Below are 11,274 nucleotides of genomic sequence, written 5' to 3'. Positions count from 1 at the left end.
ACATAGAAGTGTGTGAATCATTCTTCAAAATAAATGGGTATGTGTCTCCTTCCATTTTTGGGGGTGCATGTGTAGATTTTTAATTAAAATAACTCTTCTGGCATTGTTTGCATCATTCCAGAACTTTAACTGAAATGCAGAAACAGCATACCACTAGATGTTGCTCTAAGACAACAGCTAGCAAAGGCAGAAATTTGGAAGCTGTGTTCCTTCTCAGATTTACATCAGTCATTATGATTCTCTTTAAAAATAATTCACAGATTAAATCTAAAGCTTAGAAAATACGTTCCAAAAAGCATCATGATCTGCCATTAAAACACATAGTGCATGCATATTAAGAACTATCGTATTTCTAGGAAAGGAAGGCAAATAAAATGCTCTTTTGACAGTTGTCTTCTTTTTTTATAAGACTGCTTTTCTATGGTTAAATGGTTACTAGTATTATTAGACAAACCAAGCTTCAAATAAATGTCCCCCCCACTGTTTTTTTTAATATGGATTCTGTTTAATGCATTCACCTTCTTATTCTGAAATCTGAGGCTTGTGTTTAGTTGAGGTCTCCAATTAAATGAGTTTTCTGGTCTCAACTGAAATATTATGGATGCTTCTTGGTATTTAAAAAGTTTATCTTGATTGAGTGCTTTCCAAAAGAGATAGGAGTGTAAGAAGGTTGTTACCTGGGTCACTGTAAAAGCAAATCTGCAGAGCCATGAGAGAAAGCCTGGAAAGTGTTAGCTGGAACAGGTGTGGTTGTTTTCACACTTGCATGAGCACAGACTTTCCTAAAAATCTAGAAATTTATTAAAAGGGTTGGGGTAGGGAGTCTCCTTTTAAACATACCATAAATAATTTAATTCTGTTATTCAAATCAGTAAATGCTTTGATTAGAAGCACTGCTCCACATAGAGAAAAGGTCAGTGGGAACTGTCTGCAGAATCTGGCTCTAAAATCTGAACAGAATTGTGTCAGATGAGATATTTGGTACAACATGGCTAAACAATGTTTTTGTACTCTTGAGTATAATCTGTTTTTGGCCCCAGCCCTGTGAACATTAATTCACTGGCTTAATTTTGAGTCATTACACTGTGTTTGTAGTATCAATATCTTCCTATTTTGTGCTTGATTCACCTGAGTGAACAGCATAAGGATAAGATCAAAATCAGAGAGAGACTTTAGGGGAAAAAAATTGCTTTGATTAAATGTGAAGGGGGCACTAAAAGATTATTAACACTGCAAAATGGATTTCTGATATGCTGAAAAATGTTGCATATACCTTTATCTGTAGCTCACTGAGAGTTACTATGAACAAAGTCTTTGCTGGTTATTTTATTTTTGTATTTGGAGATTAGATATTTTACTAGGGATCCTGGATTGGAAATGGTTTGAAATTGTATTCATTAATTTGTTTTATATTCAGCTTCTGTAGCCAGTTCGGTTTATATTTGGCAAATTGTAGCTTGCCCGTAACATACTGTCAGAAAATGTCAGAAACTGTTTATCAAATATTTCCAAATAGCTAGCTTTGAAAGAATTGTCAGAGAAACAAAATTAAAAAAATGTGAATTACGTTAAATCTCATTTTACATACTGTTGTGTGCTGCTTTATTGAGGAAAATTTTGAAAAATAAAACATCTGCATGGACAAAAAACTATTTATGCTCATTTTTACATTTCCCCCCTAAAATTATTGTGGGTAGAAAAACAGATGTTTGAGTCTTGGTCCCTGGTACATTTTACTTCCTCTGTTTCTGTCCCTTCTCCCTCTCTATACACATACATGCACATAAACACTCACGACATTAAACTGTCATTCTAGTACTGTCGCTCTGGTGCTAATAATAATGTCAACCAGCATATTCCTCTTGTGAGGAATGAACTCTAACACACAATAGAAAGTGCCTTGTCTACCCTTTGGATTGTCACTTGCTATAAATATTAACTTTACTTTTATTATTATTATTATTAGCTGATGCTTCAACACTGCTATCCAATAAAATCAATTAATTTAGCCTACTCTTTTAGGCAACAATAGAAACAAGAGCTCAACATCTGTGGTTGGGCATTATGCTGTGTAGTTTGTGATTTTTCTTCCCTTAAACGCATAATCAGCCTGGTCAATATTTTGCCTTTCTGAGGCTGGGAGAGAATGCATTGTTGAACTGCTCTTGTGTTAAGTTTTGTCTTAGTAACGTAACTGCTGTGGTAGCAACAATATAAACTATATGGAAGAGTAGTGCCATTTCCACTGTTGCCATGTATCAAAGGAGTTGTCTGCATTTCCAATAGAAATATCTAGTCTCTTTGTTTGGAGTTTATTTTTTTGCTCATAAAAATAGTCAATTTTGTCTCCTTCAATGTGGATGTCAGACAGTTTTCTTGTTTCTGTAATCCAGTAACAGCATCATTCCTCACACAAATAATGTGCATATCATTGACTTTGTTCCAAAACATAAATGGTACAGTGCCATCGTTGAGAAAATTTTGTAAATGGAAGAATCAGAAATGTCATCTCATGCTGAGTTTTTGAAGCACTCTGTCTACATGCTGAGAGTCCTGAAGAAAGACTGAAAAGACTCTGAGCACATATTTACACAATAGACTATAGGAGCTTTGAGTTGTCAACTTAATAGTTCAATATCATGCACTCTTAAAAGCCTTCAGTGTATATTTACAACCTGGATTCTGCATAATGAAAGGTCTCTAAGTGCATGCTGCTTTCTGAGTAGAGGCTGAACACTTTTTGCTTAATCTGCAGTAGGACTTCAGTCCTGCTTCCATTCATAGTTTCCCAATTAAGAACAACGGGAGCTGAACTGAACTCTAGTTCAACTGAGTTAGCCAAGGCAGGATATGCTCTAGACCTTGAATGTAACATTTAAAAAATCTGCTTTTCTATATTATATGCTGCCTCATAAACTTTGACAGGAATTTTTCGCCCTTGTTTTATTTAAAAAAAAAAGGGCGGCGGGGAGGCGGAGGGAGTCAGCACACAGCTGATGTATGCATGGGGATTTCAACAGATAACTCGCACAACAAGATTATTTAAAGTGTTGATGCTCCCTCCCCTGTGTCACTGGGAAGGAACAGGGCAGGTAAGATTGATTTGTAGGGAGGGAATTGGTAATTCCAGGTGACGTACGTGATCTGTGTGCTATTGTTTTTAAGAGAGTTAGAGAGCATGAGTGGCCAGCAAACAGCTTGCTCTGTATACTGTGATCAGATGAAAGAGCTGAAAATTTTCAGTAGTTTTCTTTAGACTGTAGTTGTGGACAAGCATTCATTTCCTTACCATTGAATTAATGCCTCACAGAACAGATACAAATATGCAGTCATTCTTGTAGAGCTACTGGCTTTTTGGAACCAAATACAGCATTATTTTCTGGATATAAGAGGATGCTTGAAACAATAGCTCTGTGATATGGTTGGGGATCTATCAACTTATGTCTCCCATTGCCCTCAGACTAAACAGACCCTCTAGTTTAATTATGTATATTAGAGAGAAGGAGATGCAGTGAAGGTGATGGCAAGTACCTTTTTGAGAGTTAGTAGTGACTCACAATGAGAACGAGAACTGGCTATGACATGAGTAATATGATCTCCATGTAAACTCACATTCCTCATCCTCTGAGACTTTGTCCTATGCTGAGATCAGCATCATTCTCTGGCTCAGTAATGGCAGTGACTGGGCCATATGGTTTGGCTTCCCAGTGGAAAGTAAGGTAGGGTTGCTCCTTATAGACTAATTGAATTGGAAATGCGTAAGCTTTCTGATGCATAGTATCTGATGAAGTGAGTTGTACCTCATGAAAGCTTATAGACTAACACAATAAGAGGTGTATAAAGTGCACCTCTGCCTTGCCATCTATCGAACTAATATGGCAATCTCACACTTCCAGTAGAGGAAAGTTGATGGCATGGAACCTATGTGTGCTATAAGTGTAACTCTTTTTTACTTACTCTATGTAGATACATGAGTTAAACAACAGGGAAATATTCCTCCTCTTCCCTCCTCCTCCACTATTTCTCAGGAATATTGGTTCAATACTGATGCCTTAAGAATTGACTTGAAACAGACCCATGCAGAAAGCAAACTGTTTTGCATCTCAGATACTTACTTTTACCCAGATCTTCCATAACCAGAAACTAACAATATCACAAACATTTCTTTAAAGATTAACAGCTTGCTCAGCTGTTAAAACACACTGCCCTCCCCTACAAACAATACTGAGATGGCGACTATGGTAAAGCCTGTTATCACAATAAAGACTTTTTGTTGGGTTTGTGGTACATATTTTAGGTCTCTCTGTTTCTGGTACTAAACCAGAGGCATTACAGAGAACAGACTGTGCCATGAGGTTTGCAGTATTTTGTCCTTTCTTGAGTATATCCATGGACAGTATCATTAAGTTCTTAATCTTTAAATAATGTTACATTGTTACAGAAGCTGGAGGCAACAAGAAATGTGAAGGTGCATGAGTCATCTGGAGCAGAACCGCTTGAATGGAGCAAATAAAGCCTTAATGTCAGCTTCCCTCTTAATACTGCTGCTGACTGAAAAATTGTGGGGAGGAGAGTCGATTAGGCGGGAGGAAAGGTGAGTGGCAGAAGGAACAATTCATCATTATTTTCCCCAGTGATAAGCAGTGATTTATATCCCTTTTAAAGGCTGCTCCAAAGTCCATTGATGTCAGTGGAAGAATCAATAGGCTTTGAATTGGGATCTTAAATACTAACTTTCAAAATGGGCCTAATTTTTTTTAAAAAGGAAGAAAAATAGATCAATTTTTAAGTATAACACTTGATATTAGAGTAGAGTATGATACTAGAGGCCACTTGGGTCAGGGTCCCATTGTGCTAGGAGCTACTGAAATATATAGACCTGACCAGTGCTGAGAAGCAAGTCTCAACCACTTGCTTCTGCTCTACAGGCACCAGGTACTGAAAAAATGTTATATGGTTGCCATTAGAGCAGTGCTAGGTGTGCCCTGTGCTGCACTCAGGGGCACATCAGAAACTGAAATCCCTGAGTACATACTTAAAGGGGATTGTAGTGGTCATGGGGTTCAATAAATACAGGCATACATGAAAAGGCTTTGTAACATGCTGCCCTTCAAGCTTCTCAAATATTGATTGGTGTTAATGTTGATAGCAGTTGTGACTTGCCACTAGATGGCTGGAAAGCAGGGGCCTTACTTGGAGCAACAGCTGAGAGTTGTCCACACAGAACAGAAGGGTGGGTAAAGGGGATACAGCATCCTGGGATGCTAGAGGACTGAAACTTGGGCAATTTATCTCTGGGGGTTGGCCACATATATTTGTGGAATGCAAGCTGGGTAACATGGATCAGAGATACGCCAGCCCTGGAGTGCCATAACTTTAAGATGCTTAAAGGGTGCTTAAGACTAGTTTACATTCCTTAATGTGAACAATCCAACACATTAACAAAATTAATGTGTAGCAAAGTCCTCATGAGAAGGACTAAACAATGAACTGCACTGTGGACTAATAGGGAGCCTCTGAAGACTCTTTATCTTCCATTAATAAACTAGTGAGCAGCCATCTCCAAGTTCCTACCTTCTATCGTATTCTGTTACGGAGCATCACTAAATTATAACTTCTATTTCTACATTGGGCAGATGAGAATAGGATGGGATTCAACACCGATGAGTGCAAGGTGGTGCCGGGGAGGAAGAACCAGCACCATACGTACAGGTCGGGGAACTCCCTTCTTGTCAGTACAGAGGCAGAAAAGGATCTTGGAGTCATCATTGACTCCACAATGAACATGGGCCAGCAGTGTGGGGATGCAGTCAGGAAGGCCAACTGTACCTTGTCGTGCATCCACAGATGCATCTCCAGCAGGTCCAAGGAGATGATACTCCCCCTCTGTGCAGCACTGGTGAGGCCACAGCTGGAGTACTGCGTCCAGTTCTGGGTGCCGCACTTCAGGAGGGATGTGGACAACATGGAGAGGGTCCAGAGGAGGCCACTTGCATGGTCAGGGAGCAGCAGGGCAGGCCCTACGAGGAGGGGCTACGGGATCTGAACCTGTTCAGTCTCCAAAAGAGAAGGCTGAGGGGGGATCTAGTGGCCTGTTACAAACTAGTCAGAGGGGACCAGCAGCCATTGGGGGAGTCCCTGTTCCCCTGAGCCCTACCAGGAGTGACCAGGAATAACAGTCACAAGCTGGCAGAGGGTAGATTCAGACTAGACATCAGGAGGTGCTACTTCAGTCAGGGTGGGAGGCTAGGATCTGGAACCAACTTCCAAGAGAAGTGATGGTGGCTCCTACCTTGGGGGTGTTTAAGAGGAGGCTAGATGTACACCTTGCTGGGGTCATTTGACCCCAGTACTCTTTCCTGCCATGGCAGGGGGTCGGACTTGATGATCTGCTCAGGTCCCTTCCGACCCTATAAACTATGAAACTATTGACTGTGTGACATTTTAGGCAAGTGCCTCATGTACAGTGGGATTTCTGAGTGGGGCCAGTTTCTTAAGGATGGTGAGGCAGTATAGAAATATTCTTAGTCACCAGGTGACTATGGACTTACATAACTATGTGCTGTTAGATGCCATAATGAAGAATCTCAACCACATAATTTAATTTATAGTAATTGTTTTCACTTCCTTTTACTAAGGAAGTAGTGTGATTTGCTGGCTTTTAACACAAGACTGAGAGTTAGATAATCTGTTTCTGTTCCTTGTTCTAACCGTAACGCTGGAAATAGATGTGCATTCCCCATGTTGCACCAAAAATACCCCAAATTTGTGGCTAAAACATAGATGGCTTAAATGTGGTGCTATTTTGCAGCAGCTATCTATTTGCTACCTGGCAGGAGCAGCCCAGAGTTTTCTGCACTGGCCTGTGTACGCACTCCCAGAGCTTCAGGGGCCTGTCCTGGCCTGTCCCAGATTCACCCTTAAGATAAACCTCCAAAAAAGGATTTATATTACCAATGAAAAATAACAGCAGAAGCAGACATTAAGCCCTGGTCAAAAGTATAGTGTAATTTTAAAAATCCTTATTATAGTTTTTGTGCAAATCAACAAATGCCAGAAAATGTAGAGCCAAGGCTAGCATGCAAACTTTGACATTCCCACCGTGTTTAAGAACAATAGCAACATGCATCGCTATAAACTGAGCTGAGGTCTACAGGATCTCTCTCTCTCTTTCAAATACACACACATACACACACTCACACTTTCTCTCTCTCTCTTTAAACTGAGCACTAAGATCTGTAGGACATTTCAAAAGGATCTCAAGAAGAAATTTCTATGACCTCCTATGGTATTAATGTGGCCCACTCTAGCAGTAATGAGAAGTTACCAAATTGGCCATCTATGTAAAATAAGTTTTATTTCCATGTCCTCAGTGGTCTTTGTGTAGTTCTTAACTGACAAGTTTTTGAATGACACAACATCCCACACATAAACATGGATAACTGATTAAGATGAGTGAACTTCTGAAAGTTTCATTCAGTGATGTGTACGTATAGCCTTAATGGTTGCTATGTGACATTGGCAAGTCACCTAACCATGCTATTCTTATGGTTTTTTCCTGTGTAAAATGGGACTGATAATATTTAAATGAAGTTGTTGTAAAGTTTAATAAAGGTCTTTGCTACTAATGGATGGATAATATTAAATGCATGCAAAATTTCTTTAATGTGTTACATGAATCCACATCTGAAACTCTTAGAAGTTCACTCATCTTAATCAGTTATCCATGTTTATGTGTGGGATGTTGTGTCATTCAAAAACTTGTCAGTTAAGAACTACACAAAGACCACTGAGGACATAGAAAAAGAACTTATTTTACATGGATGGCCAATTTGGTAACTTCTCATTATTCCTAGAGTGGGCCACATTAATACCATAGGAGGTCATAGAAATTTCTTCTTGAGATCCTTTTGAAATGTCCTACAGATCTTAGTGCTCAGTTTAAAGAGAGAGAGAGAGAAAGTGTGTGTGTGTGTGTGTGTGTGTGTGAAAGAGAGAGAGAGATCCTGTAGACCTCAGCTCAGTTTATAGTGATGCATGTTGCTATTGTTCTTAAACATGGTGGGAATGTCAAAGTTTGCATGCTAGCCTTGGTTCTACATTTTCTGGCATTTGTTGATTTGCACAAAAACTATAATAAAGATTTTTAAAATTACACTATACTTTTGACCAGGGCTTAATGTCTGCTTCTGCTGTTATTTTTCATTGGTAATATAAATCGTTTTTTGGAGGTTTATCTTAAGGTAATACATAAATACTGAAATAAATATCTTGGGATTTTTGAAGGAAATGGAAGCTGTGTTTTAATCCTGTAATACATTCCTCAGACATTACAGAGCTTAAAGAGTACAACGGCCTTACACAGAAAACATTATGGTGAGTCTGAATAGTACAGCTAGGGCAGGAAGAACCTGAGAACACCACAACAGATGGATTAAAAAAATCCCTATAAATATGCAGTTAGTTATTTATTACAAAATAAATTATGTATTGACACAAGAAATTACACTATAATTTTCTGTTTGAAATGTTACAAAAGTAAATTGGTTTCTCTCTAAAAGGTAGCACATAGTGTTGGTTTTGTGTTTCTGTCATGACATTTAAGTCATTAACATGCAGGTGCACTCCCTGGGCTTCATGCAATAACTGTCTCCTTTCACTGTGTTTACAGATAATCCAGCAAGTTTGCAGGCCAAATGGCTTTCTGAATATGAGCCCACAAAGCATTGAATCAGACAGCATACTGCTCAGGGAGATTCCAGCACAGTTCAGCCATAAGGTGAATATCAATAGCAGCTCTAAAAAGAAAAATGACTTGAATTCGTCCATAATTTACCATCATAATAATTAATAGTGGCTAACGCTGCAGTCACTAATTAATTTTTCTTCTTTTTTAAAATTAACTCTGTTGTTGTCAGCAACTGATCCATGGGTGATAGTGATTAGCAGTGTATATCTGAGCTCTTGGTTTACTAAATGTAGTAATTTATTCTGCTTCATGTGGAACCAACAACGTGACTTGAACTAAAGTAATTGGTGTGTGAAATGGGAAATCCTAGCCTCTTCCTTAGCAGATCCAGAGGGCCAGAGGCACAGTGGTTCTGCTTAGGGTTTGCTCAGCTGCAGAGAAACATCACAGATAGGAGGCACTCTTTCTCCTTGAGATCCGAGTCTCAGTCTGTAATAACATCAGGAGAGGACATGGACTTAATTGACGGAGTAGAAGTCAAGAGTTGACCCACAGCTATTAGAGAGGAAGGACAGTCTTGTGGGTAAGGTATAAGCCTGTGGCTAATCTAGGCAAAACAGATGTGTTTTTTGGGCAGTCATTTAATCTCTTTGCATATGTAACGGGCCCCTGCTCCATTACTGAAAAGGAGGAGGGAGCCCAGAGCCTGCTGGCCAGCCCAGTCCATTTGAACAGACCTTATGGTGAAAGGGATCTAAATAGATGCCTGTCCACCACAGATGTAGGCTGTGATTGGCAGACCTGGGGCGGAAGTAGAGGGTCAGGTGACCCAGGGAGAGGCTCAATAGCCCAAGGTTTAGCCCAGAAGAGGAAGTCTGGCTGTAGGAGCCATGGGAGGCAGAGGTCCAGGAAAGAGCCAGTCCAGACTACTTGGAGGCTAAGGACTGCCTGGGACAAGGAATGTGTGCTACAAATGGGTAGAAGAGACCGGGAGTGGCAAGCAACCTGAGATAAGTACTTTGCACCTTTTGTGTTTATGTTACTCTGGGTAAGAGGTAACCCCAACAGGGGAGTTTGCATTTAGCAAGTTCAGTATTTGAGAGCAGATGTCCATACTTCGATTCACATTTGCACTGAAGGATTGGGGTGGCTCAAGGGGTGTACTGGAGGTCACTGGGATGAAGCAGAGGTACTCAGTTTACAATATTCCTAGGGGGCTGATGCCCTGGGGTGTTGTGAATGGGTAGGAGCCCAAATACGTTACAACAGGGAAGACTGTGGCATGTCAAAGGACTGGATGTCTGGCCACAGGACAGGTGGGCAGTGTAAACCCCATGCCTGCAAAGGGGGTATACCTAGGGGCTGAGTGGTCTAGAGCCTGCAGAGGGCTGAGCTGGAGCTGGGGCCTGATAACCTAGGGTCCTGGTGTGGTGGACCCCGGACACGGGACCCAACCAGAGTTAAAAGTCAGCTGGGGCTTGGAAGAGCCTGAGTTCAGACCCCCACCAAACCCCACATCTGCCTCCTGGGGCATCATCCCAATGAATCTATTACACCAAGTCATGGCATGTGAGATAACCGTGAAGGGGCAGGACCCAGAGAGCCTGGAAGTGAAGTGAGGAGCTTGGAGCCCAATGGGAAGCTGGGGTGGGAGCCTTGGTAGCATCAGCCCAGAGCTGCTGACATTACAGCATTGTTTCCCCAACTGTAAAGTGTATATAATTTGTACTTTGGTTCATGCTTTGTCTGTCTTGTGTATTAAGATGGAAGGCTCTTCAAAACAGACTGCCCTCTTCCTCCTATGTGTGTGTACAGTTCCTAGCAAAATAAAGCTATAATCTCAGATAAAGCATCTAGATGCTACAATAATTCAAATAATATATTAAAACAAGTATGTGGAACTTCTTCATCTTCCAGAGCAACAGACTGGGAGCAAAACATGCAGACATGATCAAGGGAAGGGTTCAGTCTCCCCACTGAGAATGGCTGCATTAAACCTAGTTTTACTTGAGCTTTTGTGATGAGAGTTTCTCACAATTGTCAAGATCACTCCAGATCCATAAATGTTCACAATGAATGTCCAGCATGCTTCACTATATAGGATACAGGAAATGGGGCAGTCTGCAACCAAAAGGTTTAACTGTTCAGTGGTTTGTGTGCACAATTTGGTAGGTAAAGGTTATCAGAAAAGTCAATACAAGTGTGCTCTGAAAACGTATCACTTGTTGCAAGTATGGCACAAAGCAGCTAAAGTCTATTCCAAACTGACCAGAAAAAAATTTGAAGGTAGAAACTCTTCTTCATAGCACAGGGCAGTTATGAGGCCAGGAAGCTGAAAGCACTCATGCTGCTCTCTCACATGAGATGGGTTACATTTGGAAAGGCACACAGTTCCTCGTGTCTTTATAATGTGCCAATTTGGCAATGCTTTAAAGCAGGTTGTAAGGGTTGGGGTGTACCACGTGCCGTGGGACCCCGAACCCCGGATGTCCCCTGGAGAGGAGGGGTACTCAGTGGACCGTCCCGCTTCACCGCTCTCGCCTGCCACGACTTGATGGAAAAGATGGGGTTCACCCGTGCCGGGA

The 11,274-nt window shown here is 40.8% G+C and overlaps 1 long non-coding RNA gene across 1 annotated transcript in view; it reads left to right on the top strand.

Annotated features, from left to right (window-relative positions):
• The first annotated feature begins 4,449 nt into the window (after positions 1-4,449).
• The window catches only part of LOC109312242, a 19,398-nt gene continuing 12,573 nt past the window's right edge, over positions 4,450-11,274 (top strand). Inside the window, exons 1-2 of the long non-coding RNA XR_002101772.1 lie at positions 4,450-4,594; positions 8,672-8,779. This is a non-coding gene — a long non-coding RNA (uncharacterized LOC109312242). The remainder of the gene's footprint in view (positions 4,595-8,671; positions 8,780-11,274) is intronic.

This window comes from Crocodylus porosus, unplaced genomic scaffold (genome assembly GCF_001723895.1).
Source record: "Crocodylus porosus isolate Cpor-Errol unplaced genomic scaffold, CroPor_comp1, whole genome shotgun sequence".
Taxonomy (NCBI): Eukaryota; Metazoa; Chordata; order Crocodylia; family Crocodylidae; genus Crocodylus; species Crocodylus porosus.
The sequence above is the reverse complement of the archived record's forward strand: the minus strand, read 5'-3'. Positions and strand labels throughout refer to the sequence as shown.